The 24,532-nt window shown below is 39.7% G+C and overlaps 1 protein-coding gene across 4 annotated transcripts in view; it reads right to left on the bottom strand.

Annotated features, from left to right (window-relative positions):
• Window positions 1-9,999, bottom strand: part of Prlr (prolactin receptor) — a 175,652-nt gene extending 165,653 nt beyond the window's left edge. Inside the window, exon 1 of one of the 4 annotated variants that reach the window (XM_076916436.1) lies at window positions 9,548-9,945. The gene's annotated coding sequence lies outside the window, so the exon portion shown is untranslated. Of the gene's footprint in view, window positions 1-8,931; window positions 9,070-9,547 lie in introns of those variants that run through there. The other 3 variants (XM_076916435.1, XM_034523539.2, XM_076916434.1) reach the window with 3 other exon arrangements.
• Window positions 10,000-24,532: the final 14,533 nt, after the last annotated feature.

A 24,532-nucleotide genomic window follows, 5' to 3' on the forward strand; every position in this document is an offset into this window, starting at 1 on the left:
CTAATCAGGGGCCCCTGTAGAACCTGTACAAATGGAAAGTGAGTGAGAAAAAACTGTCAGATGTTCTCACTGCTTTGTAAGCAACAGAGCACTATCCATCTGTCTCCTTGAAACCTCTTTAGCAGTGTCTGTGTTTACTACTGATCTTGCAAGCTCAGAACCCCAGAGGAATGAGAACAGCTCATCATTCTCATCTTCTTGCTCTCCTGTCAAGTGTTATCTAAAGCCATGGTTACCTATTTACATTAACACAACTTCTTGAGAAGGGCTGGAGTCTCAGATTCAGCTAGAGTGTGGATAATTGGTCTTAGGATTATTCTCCAAATCCCAAAGTCTTGGATATACAGGGTGATTTGAAATTGATTATTGCCAAATACATTTTCATTATTCTTTTTGCCTACTCTGCTGTGGGAAGTCTCTGATAACCAGGTGATTTTTTTCCCCTCCCAGGTCTGAAACGCCATTACACAACCTAGTTAGTTCTTGGCCAAATTAACTTGGTAAAATCTGTCTATGACAGTCTTTGGAAACTATCACTGTCATTATACTTTTAATAAGGGTGTGAGTATGCTAAGAATGGAACTAATTGACCTGATAATGACCATGACATGAAAGCAAGTCTTGGTCAACTAAAGATCAACACAGCAATTGAGAAATTCAGTACATGGGTGGCAGACAAGCTCAACCTTTATATTTTCATCTCATAATTATTAACCTTCTGGCAACCTGGCTTTCAAATTATATATAAGAACCTTTCATCATAAGGTCATTTGGGGTGACTTTGGGCTTGGAGTCTGCTTAGAGATGAAGAAAACTTAATATTATGCTGAAAATCACACCCTGAAAAGGAAAAAATCATGCAAGTTTAAATGTAGAATAATGAAATCGCTACAGGAAAGTGGTTTGGATTTTTCAGTCATGTGACTTAAAACAAGCAATAAAAGACACAGATACAAGCAATTAAGATTTGGGTTATTGCTGAGAAGAAATTCTTAGGAATGCATGTCATCCTCACGTGGAGAACTATAAATAAATACAGACTCTCAGGCCCCATTCCCAGAATCTGACTCAATGGGCCTATGGGTAACTTTTAAGGCTCCCAAGGTGATCTTCCTGTGCAATCAGTGTTGAGAACCACTGGTTTAGAGCTTGCTTTTTGCAATGGCTAAAGCTTTTGGCGATTGTTCTTATGTTAGTAATGGATTTTGAGATGGAGAAAAAGCAAAGCATTTGAGGCTGAAGTGACCTATCTTTTTGCCTTAAAGAGTCGGCCATTTTTCTTGTGACAGGCTGGCCTTTTTCTAACATACTTTTGGAGAAATGCTAGTCTCACCATTGGCAAAGGGCTAACTTGTAGAAGGTATGCTTTTTTCAAAAAGTGCAGCTTGGAGAGCAAACAAACAGCCTGCAGAATGAGAAACTTAGCCAAGAGACTAATATCCATAATTTAAATGTACTGCAAAATTAATCACTATACACACATAAAATAGTGACTCCCATGACCTGCCAGTCAGCAAATCGGCTAAGAACAGGAACAGACCATTCTCAAAAGAAGAAACACAAATGGCTAATATGTATTTTTTTAAAAGTATTTGATATCATTAACCATTAGGGAAATGCAGGCTAAAACTAATTTGTGTTGGTAATGGTGGTACATGTCTTTAATCTCAGTATTCAGGAGGCAGGGGTAAGCAGGTCTCTGTGAGTTCAAGGCCAGCCAGGGCTACATAGTCAGAACCTGTCTCAAACAAGCAAAACTACTTTTAGATAACATCTCATCATCTACCTTATGTCAGAATGTCCGTCATCAAGAAACTTATTAACAAATACCATGGGGGAAAAAGAACTTTATCTCTGGTAGGTGTACAAATCGATTTGAAGATTTCTCAAAAAAAAAAAAAAAACAAAAAAAAAAAAACCAAATATAACTACCATGTGACCCAGCTATACTACCCCTGGGCATATACACAAGGGTCTCCACATTCTTCATGGAAAGAATTGCATATCCATATTTGTTAATGTTATATTCACAAGAGCAAGGAGGTTGAGCCAGCCTAGATGCCCATTAGTAGATGTATAAAGAGAATGTTGTGCACATACACTTCGGTGTTTTACTCAGTTGAAAAGGAAAGTGAAATCATGAAATTGGTGAGAAACTGGTTGGCTCTAGAAAAGAGTATATGAAACAAGATGAACCAAACTCAAAAAGAAAAAAAAATAGCCCACACATTCTCATTTATATGTTAGTCCTACATCATAATGTATTCATTCATCTTTCTTTCTATAATGTCTATCCATCTTAGGCTTTATATCTAGGTGTAAATATGTACAAAGCCTAAGAGATTAGAAAGAAGACCAAGAGAGGAAACAAAGAGGTACTGGGGGGGGCCTGGAGGAAGCAATGGGATACACAGGAAATGAGTGTAGATCAAAAATTGGGGGGTAAGGTTCCAAAGAGTAGAAGGTGAAAGAGAAGAAGTGGGAAAATGTGTGGGGGGAGGAGATTATTCATAGTTTGTTTGAAAAATGCCATAATCATATATAATACATTGCATGGTAATTTTTAAACTAAAGTAAAATAAAAATTGAAGCTGAGTAAAGGGCTCAGAATAAGATCCTTTGCTGTTCTTGCAGAGGACAGATTCAGGTCCTATCACCCATGTGGTAGCTCATACACCCAACTCCCATAACTCTAGTTCCAGGGAATCCCAAGCCTCCTTCCAACCTCGTTTGAGCACCAGGCAGGCATGTGGTATATGTACACACATTCAGACAAAATACTCATAAACACAAAGTGAAATAAATCAATCTACAGATGCAAGAATAAATAAAATTAAACGTACAGCTGTGGAAATATGGGCTCTTTATTTCTCTCTCTCTTTCTCTCTCTCTCTTCCTCTTCCTCCTTTCTCTCTCATCTCTCTTTCATTTCTCTCTTTTCCTCTCTTCCTTGTATAAGAAAGAGGTAATATCCTTTGAAGGAACAAGAGACATCAGCAAGTTTGTCAGGCACTGGAGTCAGTAAGAATACAGCCAGAGTCTTCACTTCCCACAGCAAGAGTTTTGAATTATAAGTAGGTATGACCAAGTATCACTTGGGTAACAACCTGAGCATCTTGGCTTTATACATATTTACACCTAGATATAAAACCCAAGATGGATAGACATTATAGAAAGAAAGGCTGCCTTCTGGCAGCTAATAACCATAATATCCCCGTGCTACTAGCTTAAGGAGGTTTGTAATCTTTACCTACAGATGTGTAACACAATTTTGTTCATGTAAGAAACAACACTGTTAGAAACAAAGACTTCTGTCACCAACAGGGGGCTAGGCAAATTCACCTTGGGAACCTAATACAATATGGAGAATTCAGAAGCTAGGACTCTAATCTGTCACCTCTGTCCCAGCCAACCCCATGGCCCAGGGTAAGTCATTAACATTCATTTCCCAATTTGTAAAATTGGAGAAGTGAAAAGAGCTATAGATTATTATAGAATAGCCACCTTGGATATTAGCGGGCATGGCAATAAAGCCCTTCTGAGTGATTGTGCAAATCCTGGTGGTTAAAAAGAAGTAGGAGCTACCAATTGCCCACACTTCACTGGGATGGACTCTGGGGCACACACTCAAACAAAGCACACAAGGTACAGAAAGTGTCAATCAAAATGAGGCTTTAGATGTGTTATCCAAGGAGACAGGATCATAGCTGGTAACGATTTGGAAGTCTATGTAGGAATACATGGGTATTTGTATGAAGCAAAGATTGTATTCCTTATTTGTCCACTGTATGCCTTTAGAAGAAGTTCCTTTATTTTGTACAGAAATGGTATTGAAATTCTGACTTCACATTAGAACACTTCGGGGAATTAAAAACAAAGCAATACTGATAGCTGACAGCTAGATTCCAATCCTGGATTGAAAACACAAAGACTGTAAAGACAGCACTGAGGCATTAGCAGTTTTCTAGGCTTTCCAGGCAATTCTAAGATCACATTCTGCCGTATGCATGACTGAATTAGGCCTGTTGCTTTTATCACATCAGCAAACATCCCATGCCTGCTTCCTCTGCCCCACATTTCCATGTGTTTCCTTCTGGGATGTCTAATCTCATCCTCAACACCCAACATTCATCAGGAATGAACTTTGAAATTTAAATGTATCCTATCCTCTAGAATTTCTAAAGTCTAATTGTTTATGCCATCATCCATTAATAACTAGGGAATGTTCTCCTGCACTGCTACTGTCCAGTTAGGCTCATGTTACATTTTCCATTCTAGAGAATATATTCCATATATATGTGCATTTGTGTTTATATGTGTATTAGCAATATATCATATATCATATATATGTACATATGTGGATGTTGATTCACTAAAGTTTACTGAAGTTTCCACTGAAGTTCAAATCAAGTCAGCCATTTTTTTAAAAAACCGTTTCCCCCAGATTTAGAATTCCAGTGGAAAAGAACGTTTGTAAACAAATAATGTTATTTGTATGCCCCAAAGAGCATTTTGTATTTTGTTCTGCTCTATCTACATATTGAAAATATTTTCTTGCTGATAAGTAGCTACAGAGTCTAGCAGAGCTCAGTCCATCAGTGATATAACCAGGATGATTTTTATAGCATATTCCTCCATTATCATCTTCTGTGCCATTATTATGTCAAGTCTAAACTCATTCTGGTATTATTGGAAGAAAGAAAGTGAGCATAATACACTAACCAAAATACAAGACAATCTTAGACTCTGGATGCTTGACCTCCCAAGCCAGAGGCCTCCTCCCATTCTAACATCCGACTGTCCTTTTCTTTACAGTAAATGGAGCTACAGGAACAAATTCTTTCTTTCGGTGACATACCCAAGTGCCATTTTAGCCAGTGAACAAAGAAACTAAAGGCGGTCTTCTGTGATGCTCCTGGAGCTGGCCTTCTAGAGATCCAGGCTGCATCTTGTTCCTGCTGTTTTAATCAAGAGGTCAGTAAGAGAAATACACTTATTGTCACAAGAGATGACCCAAGGAACTTTGCACATGTGTGTGAAATCCTGGTTATCATCTCCTTGGCTTTCCAAAGTGCTATAAGATACAAACACTTTATCTTAGGAAGCAATTTAAAGATAAAGCTGTAAATCCAGTTTTTTTTTTTTTAATTATTTTTTTAAATGTTCTTTTGGTCATTGGATTTTTGTGGAAGAGTTTTTTGAGATTTCCCTATATAAGGGACTGTACCCTAGTGATAAACCACAGAGTTAATTTCATCAAATCCAATATCAACATGAGGGGATTGGCCTTAACTACATCACCTGCATACCCTGAGCATTAGGAATGGGACAGAGGGTATTTTTTTTTAACTCTTAATTCATCAAGTAACTGAATTTGGGGGCAGACATAAGAAGAATGTTAAGCAAACCTAGACAGATAAAGATATGTCCAGGAGAAAGGGGGAGGAGGATATTCCTATTATATCTTGGTCAAATATCAGTCTTAAGCAGTGCTGTGTCAAGCAAATGGAATGTAAATCACGAGGTAATGTGATTTAAAATTGCTATTAAGCCACATTAAAACAAATTAAAAGCTAGTAGGTGAATTTGATTATTTTTTTCACCTAAACCAGTTGATATAAAACTTACAATTTTAATACACAAACTAAGATTAGGAACAAATTCGCTTTTTTGTGTATGGGATGCTACATGCTTGGAATTTAGAGTGTTTTACAAAGCAAGCACCTTTTTCTAGGGATTAGCTTCATTTCAAGCACTCACGAACCCCATGGGAGTCTATAACCTCTGTATTTTCTTCATAGACTTTATCAATATCTGGAATTATCTTTAAGACAGATTTATTTGTTATCATCATTATTTATGTACATGCACTATGTATGCTTATGGGCATGTGTGCCACAATATTTATGTGGAGGCCAGAAGACAACTTTGTAGACTTCGTTCTTTCCTTTTACATTTGATGGGTTGTATTGATTGAATTTAGGTCTCTAGGTTTTCATGACAATTGTCTCTACCCATGTGGCTGTCTCACCAGATGCTGAATCATCTCTATGTGTTTCTTCACCTACCTGTTAACTACCTTTGTTCTTTACAAAGAAGCTCCACCAAAGCTAGATTTCTGGTTTTTCTTTCCTTATACCACCACACACACAGTACAGTACAATAGAATGAATGAATGAATGAATGAATGAATGTATGAATGAATGAGTGAATAGATCCTTAACACCAGAAGCAAATGTAACTGGTGTCTCAACACAAAAACTAGTAGAAAATAAAAGTCCCAGAGTTCTTTGAACCTGAACAAACTTCCCAGGAAGTGACAGTCAGCCAGCCTCAGTCTCATCTGCCAATACTGAATATCATCTACCTGAAATTTACCAGCTGAGCTCGGGAAGAGTCAGGAAAATTACTATCCACAAGTGGTTTGTTGTTGCTAGCCATTAATATGTACCACAAGAATAGTATCTGTTCACGTCACTTCAAACCATCCACCACATGTGGTTGTCCCTGCCCTTGAGAATAATCCAAGTCCAGTTGGCATGCTGCAATGTTCTGCTATTGGGAAGGTTGGCGTCAGTCGATAATGGGGAATTAAATGGATGGCAAAGTCAGACAGACCAGGGATCCTACCAAACTGTGCGGGCTGAGTAAATTAAGTAAATACTTGTAGTTCTCATTTTCCTCGGCAGTAAAACTTTACATGATAACTCATACCTTCAGTGTTTCTGTGAGAATCATTCGAGACTCTGTATGGAAGTATTTAATACACTATTCTGTAAAGGTTCAGTGGCAGGTATCGATATTACCATCTTTGCATGCAAACACTCTAAAGAACACGAAGACCATCAATCTTTTCTACTTTGCACATATGCAATTTCCTTCTTTTTACGGTGTGATAGTGTCTTCTACTTGAACCTGAGAAGCCAGAGAGGTGGAGGAGACTCTAAGATGAATTGAAATCTTAACTTGTACCTATCAATGAAACATAGCAATAGAGCCATTTATCTTGACAGAGACAATTTGTAGTGCATTTAGAGACAGGTCTGGGGGACTTCTCTGGTTTCATACTCAACTGCTTATAGCTATAAACAAAGATGGCTATTTTTTTTTATGAAAAAATTCATAGGCCAAAAAGGACTAGAAAGAAGGTCTCGGAATCCATGCCAATCTGAGAAGTGGTTTATTTGTTGCCAATACACAGAGTTCTGCTTGCCACAGCAAAGTTGAAAGAGTAAACTTGACCCTGCATTCTGAACCCCTATCTCTCATCTTAGAGACTAATGAGCTGGTATCACTCAGTCTCCTGGCAGTATAAGCCTCATAAGATAGCTGTTCTAAAAACCAGAAGACCAGTGGGCACTTGCAATGTCACATTAACACTAATGAGAACAGTTGATCACTGAACATGGGTCAGGCGTGATGTATTTAGTCAGCAACCACACACAAAAGCAGAATTATTCCCCCATCTTGCAGCCGGGAAAAGGGAGGCTCAGAGAACTCCAGTGACTTGCTGAATTGTAGCTACAATTTGAAGCACAGCCTCACGGGCTCCAGTGCCTCCTGCTTTCTGAGATGCATCTCCTGCGCTGTTGGCAGAAGACTCCGGTTACTAGAAGCTATGAGACTCCTCTAGACCAGTGGTCCTGCAACCTTTCTGATCCTCTCTGCTCTAGACCTAATGCTCTATACAAAGTAAATATGCCTGAAGTATCTAGTCACACTGTGCTTGGGGAGCAAATCAAGCTTTGTCTCTAACCAAGCCTTGGCCCTGCTCTCTGATACCCAGCCAGCTGCCCTCAAGGGCATTGGTTTATGTGGACACTGACCCCCTCTCCTCTCCATAGGCTACTTTCCAGAGCTGTTTGTGGACAGAAACCTCCAGGGTAGTGGTTATCACCCTGTAGGTTTCGACCTCTTTGGGGGGGGGGTCAAACAACCCTTTCACAGGGGTCACCTAAGACCATCGGAAAACAGATATCTGTGTTAAGATTCATAACGACAGCACAATTACAGTTATGAAGTATCAATGAAAATGATTTTATGGCTGGGGGGGGGAGGGATCGGGTCACCACAACATGGGGAACTGTATTAAAGAGTCCCAGCATTGGGAAGGTTGAGAACCACTGGTCTAGCGTCCGCCATTAAGAGTTGAGAGGAGAGGTCCCGTGGAAGCGCAGAGATTGATGAGACCATAGAGAATATACATACACTGTGTGGGCCCCATTAGGAAGGAGTGCCATCTCTCCCTGCAGCGCAGTTGCTTCAGACCCTCCCAACAGTACCAGTTATTCTCACACCCAGCACAGTCACCAGCAAAAGCTTGGTGGGATGTGTCCTGACGCAGCATCCTCAAAGACAAGGGGTTGTCAGGCATGGCCAACAAGGGGTGTCCATATAAAATCCTTCATCTGTTCCTTAAGTTTAATTTCTACCCTGGGGAAATGACTCACAATCAGTTTTCAAAAAGGACTCCTACTTTGAAATAAAGCCCCCGAAACCAAAAAAACCAAAATATTCCTGCTCTACTCAGCACCTCTGTTCCATTAAGCACTTGCAACAAGATCAATCAGTTTCCCTAAATGTACCCACAGGAAACTTCGGCCAGAAGGTGAATACCCACCATTGCAATGCCACCGGAGGCAGAGTGAGGATTGGTCAAGACGCTCCGGGTGGGAAATCTTTTCCAGCCAATTCCATGAATGAAGATCAAAGGACGCTCCCTCCCCACCCCCACCCCCGAGATTAATAACAGGTTGCAAACATTTTCAATTTCAATCACAGAAAACCCCAAGTTGCTTGTTGTTATTAAGGAAGCATGGGTTGCTTCCCTACCACACAGGTAGAGGTCACTAACAAGATATATTTCTATACAACTGCAGCCCTTGTCTTCCCCTGCCTCAGCAGTCAGAGTCAGGGTTCTGGGAGTCTAACCTTCTTCTCCGCTCCTGGATCCCTTGCTCTTGGCTCCAGCAGAATGTCCTTGCTTCTAGCCCTAGGGCTTGAATTCCTAGCGCGCTGCCCAGCCACCACTCAGCTGCCTCAGGGTGTGGGGGTGGAAGCTCAGGTGACTCTGTCCCCTCACCTGGCATCCAGCTGTGCAGCCGGCAGGAGACTGCCCAAGTTAGCTGCTACAAAGTCTCCTGCCTGAGTCCGGGTCCGCCTCCCCGCTATCTCCCCAGCTTTTCATTTCAACATCAACCACCTGCAACCCCACAATCACGCCGCCGAAACTCGTTCGCAAGGGCGCGCTCGCAGAGTATATTTTAAAATACCCCGAGAGCGGTTGTAAAAGCTGGGGTGGGTGGCCAAGCACCTTGGCATAATATTTAGCTTTTCTGGAGAGGGACATCAAGGTTTGGCTTCAGGCACGCTCACAGCACGGGATGGGATTTCCTCGCGCCCGCGGGCTCTGGCAGCTAGCTGGCATCTCCCCAAGCCTGCAACCAACTGTTCCTCTCCCACTCCTGGCCTCGAACCCGCGGCCCTGGAGAGCGCCCGCCCGTACCAACCCCGGTTGCGCGTAGCCTGGTCTGCCCTGGGTACTCACTTCTGCTGCTGTAGAGAAAAGTCTGCCATACCAGGGGTTGAGCACTTCCTGCAAAGGACGCGAGCTTTATCACTGACAGGTAAAGCTGTTTCCTGAGCCCAGTGTAAAATCCAGAACGCAGGAGAGGAGCGAGTGAGACAGAGCAGGAAGGCGGGGGAAAGCCCAGCCCAGAAGACCCGGCGTCTGGGGATTTTAGCCTCTGCTCTGCAGTCGCCAGCCGCGTGTCTCTGAGAAGAAGCTCAACTCGGTGCACTTGTTCGCTCTTTCTTCACTAGAGGAGGAGTCAGTGTTGCAACATGCATGTTCCTTGCTGGAGGCAAAACAGTGATTTTCTCCAGCGTGCAAAAGGTCCAGAGTCTGCCAGTTTTATAAGGTGACAGAGATAGTTGGGGGAATCAGAATGCAGAGAAGAGGTGGACGAGAAAATTTTTGATTTTCCCCGGAACCGTTTTGTATGATCAGGGAACCTTCTTCCATCAAGACTGTACCAGTAAACAGACAAAACAATAATAAAAATGCCCTTTAAGTCTGGTGACCTCAAAGATGGTATTTCTCACAGTAGCCAAGATGAGGCTCGGTGTCAAATTTCTTTCCTTATTTCCCAGCAAGCAACATTGAGCAGCTGCCTGACAATACTTGAAGGGGCTCTAGGGCTATGAATCGCACCTTCCCTGAGAAGGAGGAGGAGTCAGAGGAAAGTGGTCAAGACAGACTAAACAGGGACCCTTAAAGATGGTTTCTCTCTCTCTCTCTCTCTTTTTTAAACACAGCACAACTTCCAGGGCTCTGTTTTATGCCCAGCCACATCAAAATAGTAGAGAAACACCAGTATCCTCAATAACCCACGACCCTGCTCTTTTCCACAAATGCAGAATGTATCTCCTTAAATAAGCTACACCATCTGAATGCTATTTTACCTATGTTTTTGATATTAACAAAATGCCGCTTTTCCTCTTGCACCCCTCCCTATGTTCTCTTGAAAACAAAATATTAAAAAAACAAATACTAACAGCGACTTGGGTCAAATGGTTATCCATGAACAGGTAAGTGGGCAACGTTTGAAGCCAATGATTAATGTTGTGTCCCGTTGCTATTGTAAGTCAGAGGACCACTGTGGTTATTTTGAACAAGCTATTGAGTACTTTTTTTTCTAGTCATTGGAACATTGCCTTTTCTTCCTTTGATTTGATTGACACTTTGCAATAACTGGCAAATCGCATCCATCAGTGGCCTTCTGCCACACTTCAGGAAGCCACTGAAAATCCCATGACATTTGGGTAATCCTCTTGCATTAGAAGAGGCACCTGCATGGGCTTAATGTTAGCGACTCAATATCATGTCCTGCACAAGTTAAACCATTATCTACACCTGGTTTCCAGAGTATGTGGGGTGTGTCTCTGCAGTGCACAGACCGTGAAGGCTTCCGATGACTGGGGTGTACACAACTGCTCACAATTGTCTTCAAGAGTGTATACTATAATGCCCGTTCATTTTCAAAACAAATGAGTATCCTCTCCAGTGGCAGAACATGGTCAGGCTTAGTGGTCAAGTCATCGTTAACCTTAAGGTATTTTAGGAAAAATAAATTGAATAAAGACACCTGTTGAACATCATAGTCTAGCCTCGTCTTGCCTATCAAATACGTTCAGAACTTGTATATTGGCCTGAATTTGGGGGAAAATTATCTAACACAAAACTTAACAGGATGCTTGAATAGGTAAATCATCATATTATTAAAGTGTCAATGCCATCTTGAAGCATCAGAGGTTGGTGATTATATTTCTGTGTGACCTTTGAAAGGCTAGGGGTTACTCAGTTAAGTGTAATTTTCCCGGACTATTCTAACTGATAATGAAAAGAGAATCACCTTTGGCAATGCAAAACTGCTAGCTTTCCTTGCGGCTCCTACAAGTCTGCGCTTCTGCTCCATGGCAGAAGTTGGTTACAGCACAGGTTCAATGACTAATCCATATGCTATTTGGAGAGAAGGGTCAGGGTCATGGCTTTCTGCTCTTCTGTACAGCATATACCTTGTCCCCAAGCCACCGGCATTCACAGTCCTGAATTTCCTTGTGTTCTCCCAAGTGTCACTAAGATGCTGAGGGAAATCGTCTGTGAGCCCAGCTTTCCTTTGCTCCACAGCTGTATTGTGACCCTCTCCTTCTGCACACACTGGCACCATTCACCCACATCCTTGCATTCTCCTTTTGCTTAGATCTGCATCTGCCTCAGTGTGTGGATTCCTCCCTTCTGTCTAGCTGATTCATCTAGCTTGTGTCTTGGACTCCGTATCTGCTCACTATCTCCAAGACCTCACTCCACAGTTTAAGGTAACACACTGGCAATGGTTTTGGGTATCCCTATTCACTTGACTTGCGTGAGTTTCACTTAGTGTAAACCAGGCTCCATAGAGAAATAATGCCGATGAAGTGTATAAAATGCCAGCCACGCTGATAAAAACCTTACAGAATTATGGGTTGTGTTTCCTTGCTTTGTTTTGTTTTGCCTTCCTGTTTCCCAGCCATGAGTTCTCATCCACAGCTTTCTTACATCTTTGCTGGCCCAACTGACACTTTGGACGATTTACAATCTACTTTGTCAAACTTAGGAAAGCACCCTGCATTCACAGCCTTCTTGACTTACTTTTCTTTGACTTGGTGATTTCTAGCGTTGGCCACAGACCAGCAACACCCAAGGAGGAGCCAAATAACAGTGCTTGCATGCCCAGTAATAAACTTCTAAATCCAAGAGGTTCAGGGTGATTTTCCTATTCCTACAAAAAAAAAAAAAAAAACAAAACAAAAAAAAAAAAAAACCATCAACTGTACCATTTACGTCACTATTTGGTTCTTCCTTTTCTGCCATGGCTTCCCGTGAGCTGCTCTCCAAGGGATACCTTGGCCTTTCCCCAGCTCTCTGTTTCCTGCAGACCTTCTCTGGGAGCTCTCATTTAGAACACTGAATTTCTCCACGTCCCCATGTCTCCCTGCTATTCCGGTGTCTCTGGTACAGCTCCCCTCCTTTCTCTTCTTCCTTACACAGGGGACACTTTTGTCTTTAGCCCTTCACTCCTCCCAATCAGAGATGGCTTTCTTTTCTTTAATATATAGGAAATGCTAGAAATATCACAACAGTAAAAAGAAAACCATACAAGATCCTGATACTGTTAAGGAAACAAAATCACATCTATATTTGTAAAATTAAGCAAAAATCCGTCCAAATCACACATCTTCTTTCTTTCTTCCTAGTCCCATCTCCTGGGGAACCCATCACTGAGACATAAACACATACCTGTCCCTTTACAAGTGTACACAGTTACTCATCTATTTCCACTTGCATATAGTTTTTCATTAGTTTTTAAAAATATTTATTTATTGTCCCCTCCACTTTTCCTTCTCCTCTGAGAGGGTGGTCCTCACCCTGGGTAACCCCCCACCCTGGCACACCAAGTCTCTGCAGGATTTGGCACATCCTCTCACACTGAGGCCAGACAAGGGAACCATGTTAGGAAACCCATTCCGCAATCAGGGTACAGCTTTAGGGACAGTCCCCACCTTATATTAGGCACCCAAATGAAGTTCGAACTATGTATCCACTACATGTGTAGCGGTTGCCTTTGTCCAGCTTATGTCTCCCCTTTTCTTGATGGCTCCCAGGGGTCCAGATTAGTCGACTTGGTTTTCTTGTGGACTTCCTATCTCATGCAGGGCCTTCAATCCTTCTCCCAACTCTTTCATAAGAGTTTCCAACCTCTGACCAACGTTTGGCTGTGTGTATCTGCATCTGTTTCAGTCACCTAACTGCTTGGTAGAGACTCTCAGAGGACAGTTATGCTAGGCTCCTGTCTATAAGTATAATGGTGTCATTATAGTGTCAGGGATTGGTTCTTAATCATGGGATGGGTCTCAAATTGGGACAGTTATTGGTTGACCACTCCTTCAGTCTCTGCTCCATCTTTGTCCCTGCATTTCTTTAGACAGGACAAGTTTTAGATAGTTTTGTGGGTGGGTTGGTGCTCTTATCTTTCCATTGGATTTTCTGCCTGGGTACTACTGGAGGTGGCCTCTTCAGGTTCCATGTTTTCACTGTTAGGCATCTTGGTTACTTGCATGGACTCCTGGGAACCTCTCCCATCCCATGTCTCTGGGACTTCCTAGAGATCCTCCCCAATTTCATTAGTGTTTGAAGATTAATTTTTTAATTTACTGTACATCCTGACCACAGTTTCCCCTTCCTCCCTATCCCCCATCCTCCTCTCCCTTTTTCCTTAGAGAAGGAAGGCCTCCCATTGATATCAACCTGCCTTTGCATATCAAATTACTTGCATATATTTTTTCACTAAAATATACATTTATTTTCATGGCTTGTCCTTTTGGGCTCAAAAATATAGGAAAACAATAATCTTACAATCTATCTGCCTCCTCTTCTGCAATGTTCCTTGAAGTCTTAGGTATAGGAGTTGCTTTGTAGATGTGTTCCTTTGGCGTGGACCCCCAACTCTGCATTTGATTGGTTGTGGTTTACTGTAATGGTCTCTATCCCTGGCAAGGAGAGTTTTTCTTGACAAGAACTACGGCAATAGCAGAAAGCCCACACAGCCTCAGTACATAGGAATCTTGCTGAGAGATTTTGTCTTCTAGTGATGTCCGAAGCTACACCCATGAAGTCTCACCAACGTGGCTGCATAAACGTGAGCTGAACAAGAGTAACAATAGACATGCTAACATATACAGGGTTGGATGGGGGACCCCGCAAGGCCTCAGCCCTACACAGCCAGCTACAGGCAACTCAAGAATGCTAAGAGTGTGAGAAACAGTCTTCTCCAGAGGATAGCACGCTGACACATCCAATGCCAGATGATCAGTCCTGACATCTCTAAATGTTTTAAATGTGAAATTACTGGGCCATAGAATTAAGACAGTTAAAAACATAATGTATTTGTTAATTCTTTAATTTTATGCTTGTGCACAATGTATTTTGGTACCATTCTCCACTTCCAGCTCTTCCTAGATCCACCCTCTGACTCCCAATGTCATGTCTTTTTCTTTTTTTTTTCTTCAATAATCCACCAAATCTAGTTTATGATGTCATATTGTCATGGGTGTGAAGCCACCCAATGGAGCACGGTTCACCTTCCAGACGACATACCCTTAAAAACAAAGGAGTCAGGACATTTCAAATTGTCATATAAACTTTCAAATTTCATCCCCAACTGTTGATTTATCTATTTCTATCAAGGTTCTTTTCTTGAATTTTAGCAAGCACAGGACCATACTGATGTAATCTTGCCAAATTTAATCTGACAAGCAAGACAAGCCTATTGTTCTAAGTCTCCTGTGCTTAGTTTTCATGAGATTGTGGAGCCTCTTATGACAGCCTTCTCGCTATGGCTGTTAAATCTTACGTTTGGTTTTCTTTCAAGGTGCTTGTCTTTTTAAAAATCAATTGTTTGGTGTTTCCTGTTAAGTATATTAAGACTTTGACTAAACATATGTCAAACATTTCTCTTGATTGATCTTGATTACAGACTGACTGAACAAAATATTTCATTTCCATGGTCTTGCATTCCAGGCCTCTGGGTTCTTTGTCTTGCTTCTTTATATAGAACTTATAAAAATGTTTGTATTTTTTTCCAAAATAAAAATTTAAATGTATTTTTAAGTATATTCTATTTATTTTAAATATAATTATATATTTAAAATAATATATAATAAATATATATAGTGTGTATAATATATAATATATAAATAAGTATATATAAATATAAGTATATAAAAATATAAATATATAAAATAAACATAAATATATAATATAAATATATATTATATTATAATATAATAGAAAGTTTAATTTTCTTTTGAATTTATGGTCAATGACCCACTTACTCTCTATTTTAAAATTAATTAATTAAGTAATTAATTTTTAATTCATATGAGTACACTGTAGCTGTCTTCAGACACACCACAAGAGGGCATTGGATCCTATTACAGATGGTTGTGAACCACCATGTGGTTGCTGGGAATTGAACTCAGACTTCTGGAAGAGCAGTCAGTACTTCTAACTTCTGAGCCATCTCTCCAGCCCAACTCTTTATTTTTAAAATGTGGATTTTTCCATTGATTGCTATAATTACATATCATAAATATCTATGTTCCCACAACTGCTTTGGACACCACTCTGTCACTTTGAGATGTGTATTTGTATGTCCTGAATGCAGTATACATTAGTGTAACCATGAAACCACTACATTTTAGTGGCCTGTAATTCTATCAATTTTTTTTTTTTTTACAAATCTTCCTGATATGCTTATGATGATGGTCTGAATGAGAATACCTGCCCCACACAGGCTCATATATTTGAATACTTCATCACCAGGGAGTCGAACTAATTGAAAGTTGATAGGATTAGAAGGGTTAAGAAGTGTGGACCTGTTGGAAGAAGTATATCATTTGGGGGCAGGCTTTGAATTTTCTCCCTCTCCCTCTCCCTCTCCCTCTCCCTCTCCCTCTCCCTCTCCCTCTCCCTCTCCCTCTCCCTCTCCCTCTCCCTCTCCCTCTCCCTCTCCCTCTCCCTCTCCCTCTCCCTCTCCCTCTCCCTCTCCCTCTCCCTCTCCCTCTCCCTCTCCCTCTCCCTCTCCCTCTCCCTCTCCCTTTCCCCCTTCCCCTCCCCCTCCTCCACTCTAATGATCAGGATATTACTCTTAGCCACTGCCCCAGCACCAAGCTCCATACTATGATGATACTGGACTAAGCCTCTGAAACTGTAAACTAGGCTCCAATTGTTTTCTTTTTCTTTTCTTTTTTTTTTTTTAATAAGAGGGGAAGAGGGCTTGTAAGTATGTTCCATCCTTTCTGCTTTCATCTTAGTTTCTGCTTTCAATCATTTTCATTTCTTTCCTTTACAAGATTTCCCAAACATACTTCCTTTTGTCAGCCCTGTCTGTGTCAACCTCAAATGCAGCCATGTTGAATCATGGTGGCATCAGTCCCTGCATCAAGATTTGTTTTTCTGTAGCGGTGTCTACTTCCCACAGAATTAAATGAAAGTATCTTCGCTCTTGGTGATCTTATTAAGCTTCAGAAATTGAGCTATTAAATGTCTACAGCATGTTCAAATCTAATAATACTCATCTGATTAAAACTCTATAAGCAGTTCTCAGCTATCAGACTCCTCAGCTCGTTTCTTCCCGATCATTCCGACTCTGAAGGGACTCCACTTGCTTCTGCTGTTCTTTCTGTGATTGTAAATGGGTTTACTGTACACCTGTTCTATTTCCAAGGATCACTGTGAGCTGATACGTGTCAACTTGTGTGAATATAATTGGTAAATCATAAACCATGTGTAAACATAAGGCACACTAGTATTATATGGTATTTCTTCCATTCTAAGGAAGTCTACACTGTTGGGTAAGCAGTGAGGCTAACTACCACCTGTCTTTATGAGTATGGAAAGGGGGATACTTTGCTTCATGGGAGCATACATTATGAAAGTGCTAAGAGACCTGGCCAGCTGACTGATAAGGAGTCATGTCTTCTAAGCCCCAGGAGGGATACATGAGTGTGGCTGTTACTCAATGTCCAGTATCTGATGTCTTCGAGTAATTGTACTGTGACCTTTTCAGTTCCAAGTGTAGCCCTTGGACCAGTTTCAATACCATCATGGGAGAGCTCATTAGAGATATAGGATCAAATCTACCCTCAGCTTCTCAACCAGACTTCTGTTTTAGATCTTCAGGTATTTCACATGTATATTAAAGTTTGAAAAAAAATGTATTCTAGAAAAGGGATCTCCAAGACTTTTTCCTATTGTCTCAATAGTAAAGTTAATTTTGAGTACATATTCCAAAATACATCCCTCTTTCTCTCTCTCATGCACATGCAGTGCACACACACACATAGCTGTATTAATTAATGAAAGCAGGAATTCAAAAAGGAAAAGATAAAATTTAAAAATTGAAACAGTTTTATGTGTTGATAGCATAAAACCATTTGTTTTTCAGAAGTATATTTGTATTAGTTAATTTGGGGGCTTGTTAAATTTTTTTTTATGGTGGTGGAAAAACACCAAGGCTAAGGCAAACTAAATATAGAAAGGATTTAACTGAGTTTATAGTTCCAGAAAGCTAAAGTCCATGATGGCAAAGTGAAGGTATGGTGTCAAGAAGAGCTGAGAGCTCAGACCACAAGCAGGAGGGAGAGAGAGAGAGAGAGAGAGAGAGAGAGAGAGAGAGAGAGAGAGAGAGAGAATATGCCAAGAGTCCTTTGAAACCTCACATCCTGCCCCCAGTGACAAGCCTCCTTCAACAAGTCCTACCTCCTAAGCCTTCCCAAACAGTTCCACTGAGGACCAAATATTCAAACATATAAGCCTATGGGGACCATTGTCATCCAAACTACCACAAGGACTATCAAATTTTTGTGACATTAATCGGGTTCAGTATACTTTATATTTAGATGCTAATGCAAAGTTCTGGTTCCACACTCTCCATTTTCAGTCCTTAGTTTTAGGATTTGTTATAGCTGAAAATTATTGCAGAACAAGTTTTACAAATGTTTTTCCCTCTGACTCTAGCAACACTTACTCGCTTTTCTCTAAAGCTCACATTCACTAGGATTCACTCACAGGTGGTAAGATTTACAAGTTGTCGTATGTAATTCGAGAAGCTTTGAAAATATAAAAGGTGCCATGACCCATGCAACTCCATGGATGATTTCATCTCCCTGCTCAACAAGTTCCTTCTGCTCCTTTGTTGTAACACTTCTTTACAGCTCAAATGGCCATTATCTCTCTCTCAGTGTGCCCTCCCCACAAATAATTTTTCCTTTACATTTTATCTTGGGGATTATATACAAAGTACATTTTCATCCTGGTTCCTTTCTCTTGTATCATGTACTTAAAAATTCCATTATTGACAATGTTCAAACTATACGCATCTGTGCTGTGCTCAAGCATAAATGGGACTCTATGTTACCATCTGACCCACTTTCCACAGTTCAGGGATTGTCACAGAAGGGATGAAAAGATTGTAAAAGCCAGAGGTGGAGAAGAGAACCTCGGTAAAATGGCGTCTTCTGGACACAGCAGAGCCAGTAAATCCATAAGCTTGCAATGGCCATAGTTGCCTGCACAAGAGCTGCATGAAGTTAGGCCAGTTAACAAGTCACATGGATTGAGCCCCCGGCCTGAGCTGAGAAGATCTATTGATAGCTGACAGCTGCTAGAGATGGAGAAGGATCTGTTTTCTGTCTTTAGTAAAATTTAAAATTTTTTATATACTTGAATGTCTGTTTACAGATGCCCACAGAGGCCTGAAGAGTAATCAGATCCACCTGCAGCTGGAGTCACAGACAGGTATAGACCGCCCAACATAGGTTCTGGGATTCAAACTCAGGTTCTGTGGAAGAACAATGAGGGCTCTTAAGCATTGAGCCATCTCTCCAGCCTTCGTAAGTGTGTTTTTCTGTAAGTCAACCATGATCTAATGGAGGGCCACATACCAGTGAGTATGTGCACATACATGAGAGGAAAAGAAGACACGGAACTCAGAAGGGGTAAGATGCTGGGGAATGGATCCATCAAGTGTGTTACTGGAAGAGTGGGATGTGAATACAATAAAAAACGTTGTATATGTATTAAATTCTCAAAAATTAATAAAATATTGCATTTTTAAAGCATTCACATTTTGGTAGATGTATCTTTGTATAAGAAAGAAAAACACAGACAACACATTTAAATCCAGAATCTTTTTACTGCTTTTTTTTTTTTTTGGTGAAATAAACAAGAAACCTCTATATGGTTCCAAATATTCTCATACATATTTGATTATGGTATGCTGGTAACCATTCATATTTTATAAAACATATTTATAAAACAAGTTGAAGGGAACATAAATGAGAAGCCAACGGGTAGACCCACTCTGGAAACCCCTGAATTTGCTTAAGTCCTCTGTTTCTGTTACTGCTTTTATGACCTGTGGTGAACTAATTGGAGAACTTACACAACCCATTAATTTTCCTTAGGGACATGGGAAATCATTCATATAACCTTATACATTTTTTCTTCTTTATATTGGATTATACTGTACAGATAGGCATCTTCCTCCCTCTTGAAGGCCTCTATTTTATTGTCATGATTGTTATCACCATCCCTTGGGTTCACACAGGTAGCCACTAGACTGCAGCTTCCCAGCCCACAGTCACCCTACTATTTAGCTCTGAAGAATTGCTCTTTTTTCCCTTTATAGGTGAGACATATTTGAAGGAATATTATAACATATGAAAACCAAATATGCTTAACTTCTGCTTTCACAGTGGTAGGTTTGATATGATAATACATATGGGAACTGCATTTAATTAGTTGTTCCAAAAAATGCTAACACAAGAAGCCCAACACTTGATAGGCAAACACATTGAAAACACAGCGGCCCAGGGCCTTGTCAGTCCACATTTGTTCTGGAAATACCAACATCACTTGTGAGTTTGTCACAAATGAGAAGCCTTGGCCTCTCCAGACCTGGTTCAGAATCTGATTTCAACAAGATTCCTAGGTAGTGCACATATACATAAATGTTTGGTTATGCTGCTTCAGCCAAAGATCCTAATCTCAGATATTTATAGTGAAAGTGTCCTCAAGTCCCCACTGATCTGCAAATATATATTTATCTTATATGCTTTTATGGATAGGATGACACTGCATTTTCTACTTTTAGATTATAAAACTGCAATCATCATATGAATGGGAACATACTGTCATGTAAATTTCTAATTAGGTTGGCATTGTATTAATTAGTATTAATTCTTATGTATTATATATTTACACACATGTTAAATATACATTGTATAAAATATACATTATCTATATTTTTCTGTAGATAATTTATTAAGATTAGTATCACTTTGCATAGTATTACATATACATTTATTTGTGGTAAGAGAACCTAACATAGGATCTACCCTCTTTACAAGACTTTTAATACATTATGTTGTATTTAAATAAAGCACAGCATTGTATGGCATGTCTCTGGAATGTATCCACCTTACATAACTGAACCTTCATATCTGTTGAATAAAATTCCAATTTATCTTCTTCCCCCATCCTCTGGAAACACAAATGTAAATCACAGTTAATCAACTCAAACTTGTCACATGATTTCCATTTCCTTGATGTCTGATCATGTTGAACACATTCTGATTTATCTGTTGGGCACTGAATATCTTTGAAAAAAGTTCATTATAGTCTTTTGATAATTATATTATTGTTTATCTTTTTCTCAAGCAGTGTCTTTTTAGATATCTCAGGCTGGCCTCAAACTCATGACTCTGTCTCAATCTCCAGAGTGCTTAGAGTATAAGCATGTAGTATCACACCTTTAACTATTTCTTTAACTATTTTTGGTCTAACTATCACACATTGTGGGAGTTGCATGTGTTTTGGACATTGACCCTTATCAGATAGTGGCTTTTAATTATTTTATCCCATAGGCTACTTTCTCATGCTACTGAAGCATCCCATGTTACTGAAGTATTGCTCAATCACATCATTTTGTTTCAATTCTTTTTAAATACTTAACTACTGTACCTTTCTTGCCACTGTTTAGTGAGTTTTTTATATTTAAATTACCCATTATACTTCATAATTTAACATATTATTCATCATATTAATGAACATGAGGGTGATTTTTCAAAAGACAGTGATGCTCTAAGAGGAGGGACTAGGTGAGGTACTAGTGATGGTGCATAAAAATGTGTGGTGTGTGCAGCTGTCAGGTTTGTCATCTTTAGAATAACAGGGCTGGGAACTGCTTGTTATAAGCCTTTCAGAGCTGTAGATACCTTTACAAAATAGGAACAAAACGCTAGACTCTTCTACAGGATCCTTTGTGTGGATACTTACACACAGAGTTTAGAATAGAATCCTAAAGGATTCACACACATCCCAGAGCACTTCATTGGGGTTAGGATTAGAATGCATACATGGATTTTAGCTCTACTATTTTCAACTTGTAAGGTGAATGGAAAGGCTGCTGGTAATTGTCATCTCCAGATTAGACGATTTTTTTTTTTTAAGATTTATTTATTTTATGTTTGTGAGTACACTGTTGCTGTCTTCAAACACACCAAAAGAGGGCATTGAATCTCATTACAGATGGTTGTGAGTCACCATGTGGTTACTGGGAATTGAACTCAGGACCTCTGGAAGAGCAGATGGTGGTCTTAACCAGAAAATTTTGGGCACTATGAAAAGACAAAACCTACAAATAATAGGATTAGAAGAAGGAAAAGATTCTCAGCTCTAACAGAAAGTAGCTTCAACAAGATAACAGAAGAAAACTTCCCTAACCTGAAAAAAAAGAGATGTCTATAAACATAGAAGGATCTTACAGAACACTGAATAGATTGGTTTGGAAAAGAAAATCCTCTTGCAATATAATAATCCAAACATTAAATGTATAGAGAACAAAAAAATATTACAAGCTGCAAGGGGAAAAGAACAAAAATATATAAAGGCAGACCTATCAGAATTACACCTGACACCTCAACAGAGACTCAAAAGCCAGAAGGGCCTGGACAGGTATCTTGCAGACCTTAAGAGAAAAAAGATGCCTAGAAAAACTTTGAATCAACATAGACGGAGGAGCCATGACAGAACCAAATTTAAACAATATCTTTGTACTAATCCAGGCCTACAGAGAATACTAGAAGAAAAACTCCAAACAAAATGAGGCTAACAATAAATAAATAAATAACCCAATAAAATATTGAAATCAATTATCTCACAGCAAAAGGAAAAGAAGAAAAATAGACAGACAAATGCACATCCACACAGGCATGCACGCACACACACAGTACCACCACCAACATCAAAACAACAGGAATTATCTATCATTAGTCATTAATATCTCTCAATATCAATGGACTCAATTTTCCAATAAAAAGACACAGACTAACAGAGGGGATGTATAAACAGAATCTATCACTCGGCTGCATACAAAAAAAAATGCACCTCAACAACAAAGATAGACACTACGTAAGAGTAAAGGGCTGGAAAAAAGTTTTCCAAGCAAATGGATCCAAGAAACAAGCTGGAGTAGCTATTCTAATATCTGATAAAATAGATATTACCAAAGGTAATCAAAGAAGATGGGGAAGAACATTTCATACTCATCAAAGAAAAAAGTTTATGAAGAGGACATCTCAGTTCTGAACATCTATGCCCAAATGCAAGGGCACCCATGATTGTAAAAGAAACATTGCTAAAGCTTAAATCACACACCAAACCCCACATACTAATAGTGGGAGACTTTAATACCCTACTCTGACCAATGGACAGGTCATCGAAACAGAGAAATAATGAAACTAACAGAGGTTATGAACGAAATGTACCTACCTAACAGATATCCACAGAATCCTTCACCCAAACACAAAAGAATATACCTTCTTCTTAGCACCTCATGGAACCTTCTCCAAAATTGACCATATAATTGGCTACAAAGCAATAGATACAAGAAGATTGAAATAATCCCTTGCATCTTCTCAGATCACCATGGATTAAACCTGGATTTCAACAACAACAGAAACAATAGAAAGCTGACATGCTCATGGAAACTGAACAACTCTACTCAATGACCACTGGGTCTCTCTGCTTTTTACTTAGTTTGGCTAAGGCTTTGTCTATCTTATTGGTTTTCTCACAAAACAAGCTCTTGGTTTTGTTTATTTTCTGTGCTCTTCCCTTTGTTTCCGATTGATTTCAGTCTGGAGTTTGATTATTTTTTGACATCTACGACTCTTTGGTGTGTTTTCTTCTTTTTGTTCTAGAGCTTTCAGACATGCTGTTAACTTGCTAGTATTTGATGTCTCTCCAACTTATGAAGGCACTTAGTGCTAGGAACTTTCCTCTTAGCACTGCTTTCCTTGTGTTCCATAAATTTGGGTATGTTTTGTCTTCATTTTCATTGAATTCTAGAAAGTCTTTTATTTCTTTCTTTATTTCTTGTTTGACTCAGTGGTCATTAAGTAGAGAGTTGTTTGGTTTTCATAAGATGTCCTCTTCGTAAATTTTTCCTTTGATATAAAGTGTCCTTCCCCATTTCATTTTATTACTCCACTAATATCTATTTTATTAGATTTTAGAATGGCTACTCCACCTTTTATCTTGGGTTCATTTGCTTGGAAAATGGAGGTGGTGGTGTGTGTGCATGTATGCATGTGCGTGATATTTTATTATATTGGTTTTAATTGTGAGAAATTATTTATTTCTTGTGTTTCTTGAATCTAGTCATCCTCACTGTGTTGGAGTTTTCCTTCTAGTACCCTCTGTAGTGCTGAGCTAGACTTAAGCCCTTTGAACATATGGAACAGATGTGCATCTTGGTCTTCACTTGGGCTCCCAACATATGGCTGTCCCTGAAATTGTTGTCTGCCTGCCTATAAATCCTGTCCTCCTCATTGAGCCAACTTTTATGGCTTCAATGGGAGAAGATTTGCCTAGTATTGCAGTGACTTGATGTACCAGGGAAGGGGACAGGAGTGTAGTGTGTGAGGAGATGAAGAGAGAGTGGGGGCAGTACTTGGAGGAAGGAGGCTAATATTGGCATGTAAAGTGAATGCATATATAAATCAAATATCTAAAAGTTAAAAAAGAAAGAAAAAGTCTTGGAGAGATCAGGGATACATAAACATAATAAAAGCAACATACAACAAGCTGACAGCCAATATCAAATTAAATGGAGAGACACTTATAGCAATCCCACTAAAATCAGAGATAAGACAAGAATGCCCACTCTCTTCCTATCTATTCAATAGAGCACTTAAAGTTTTAGCTAGAACAATGAGACAACAAAAGATATCAAGGTGATACCAATTGGAAAAAAAAGTCAAAATATCATTGTTTGCAGATGGTATGATAGTATACATAATCGACCCCAAAAGTTCTATCAGAGAACTCCTACAGCTGAAAAACATCTTCAGCGAAGTGGCTGGATAG

This window comes from Arvicanthis niloticus, chromosome 19 (assembly GCF_011762505.2).
Source record: "Arvicanthis niloticus isolate mArvNil1 chromosome 19, mArvNil1.pat.X, whole genome shotgun sequence".
NCBI lineage: Eukaryota > Metazoa > Chordata > Mammalia > Rodentia > Muridae > Arvicanthis > Arvicanthis niloticus.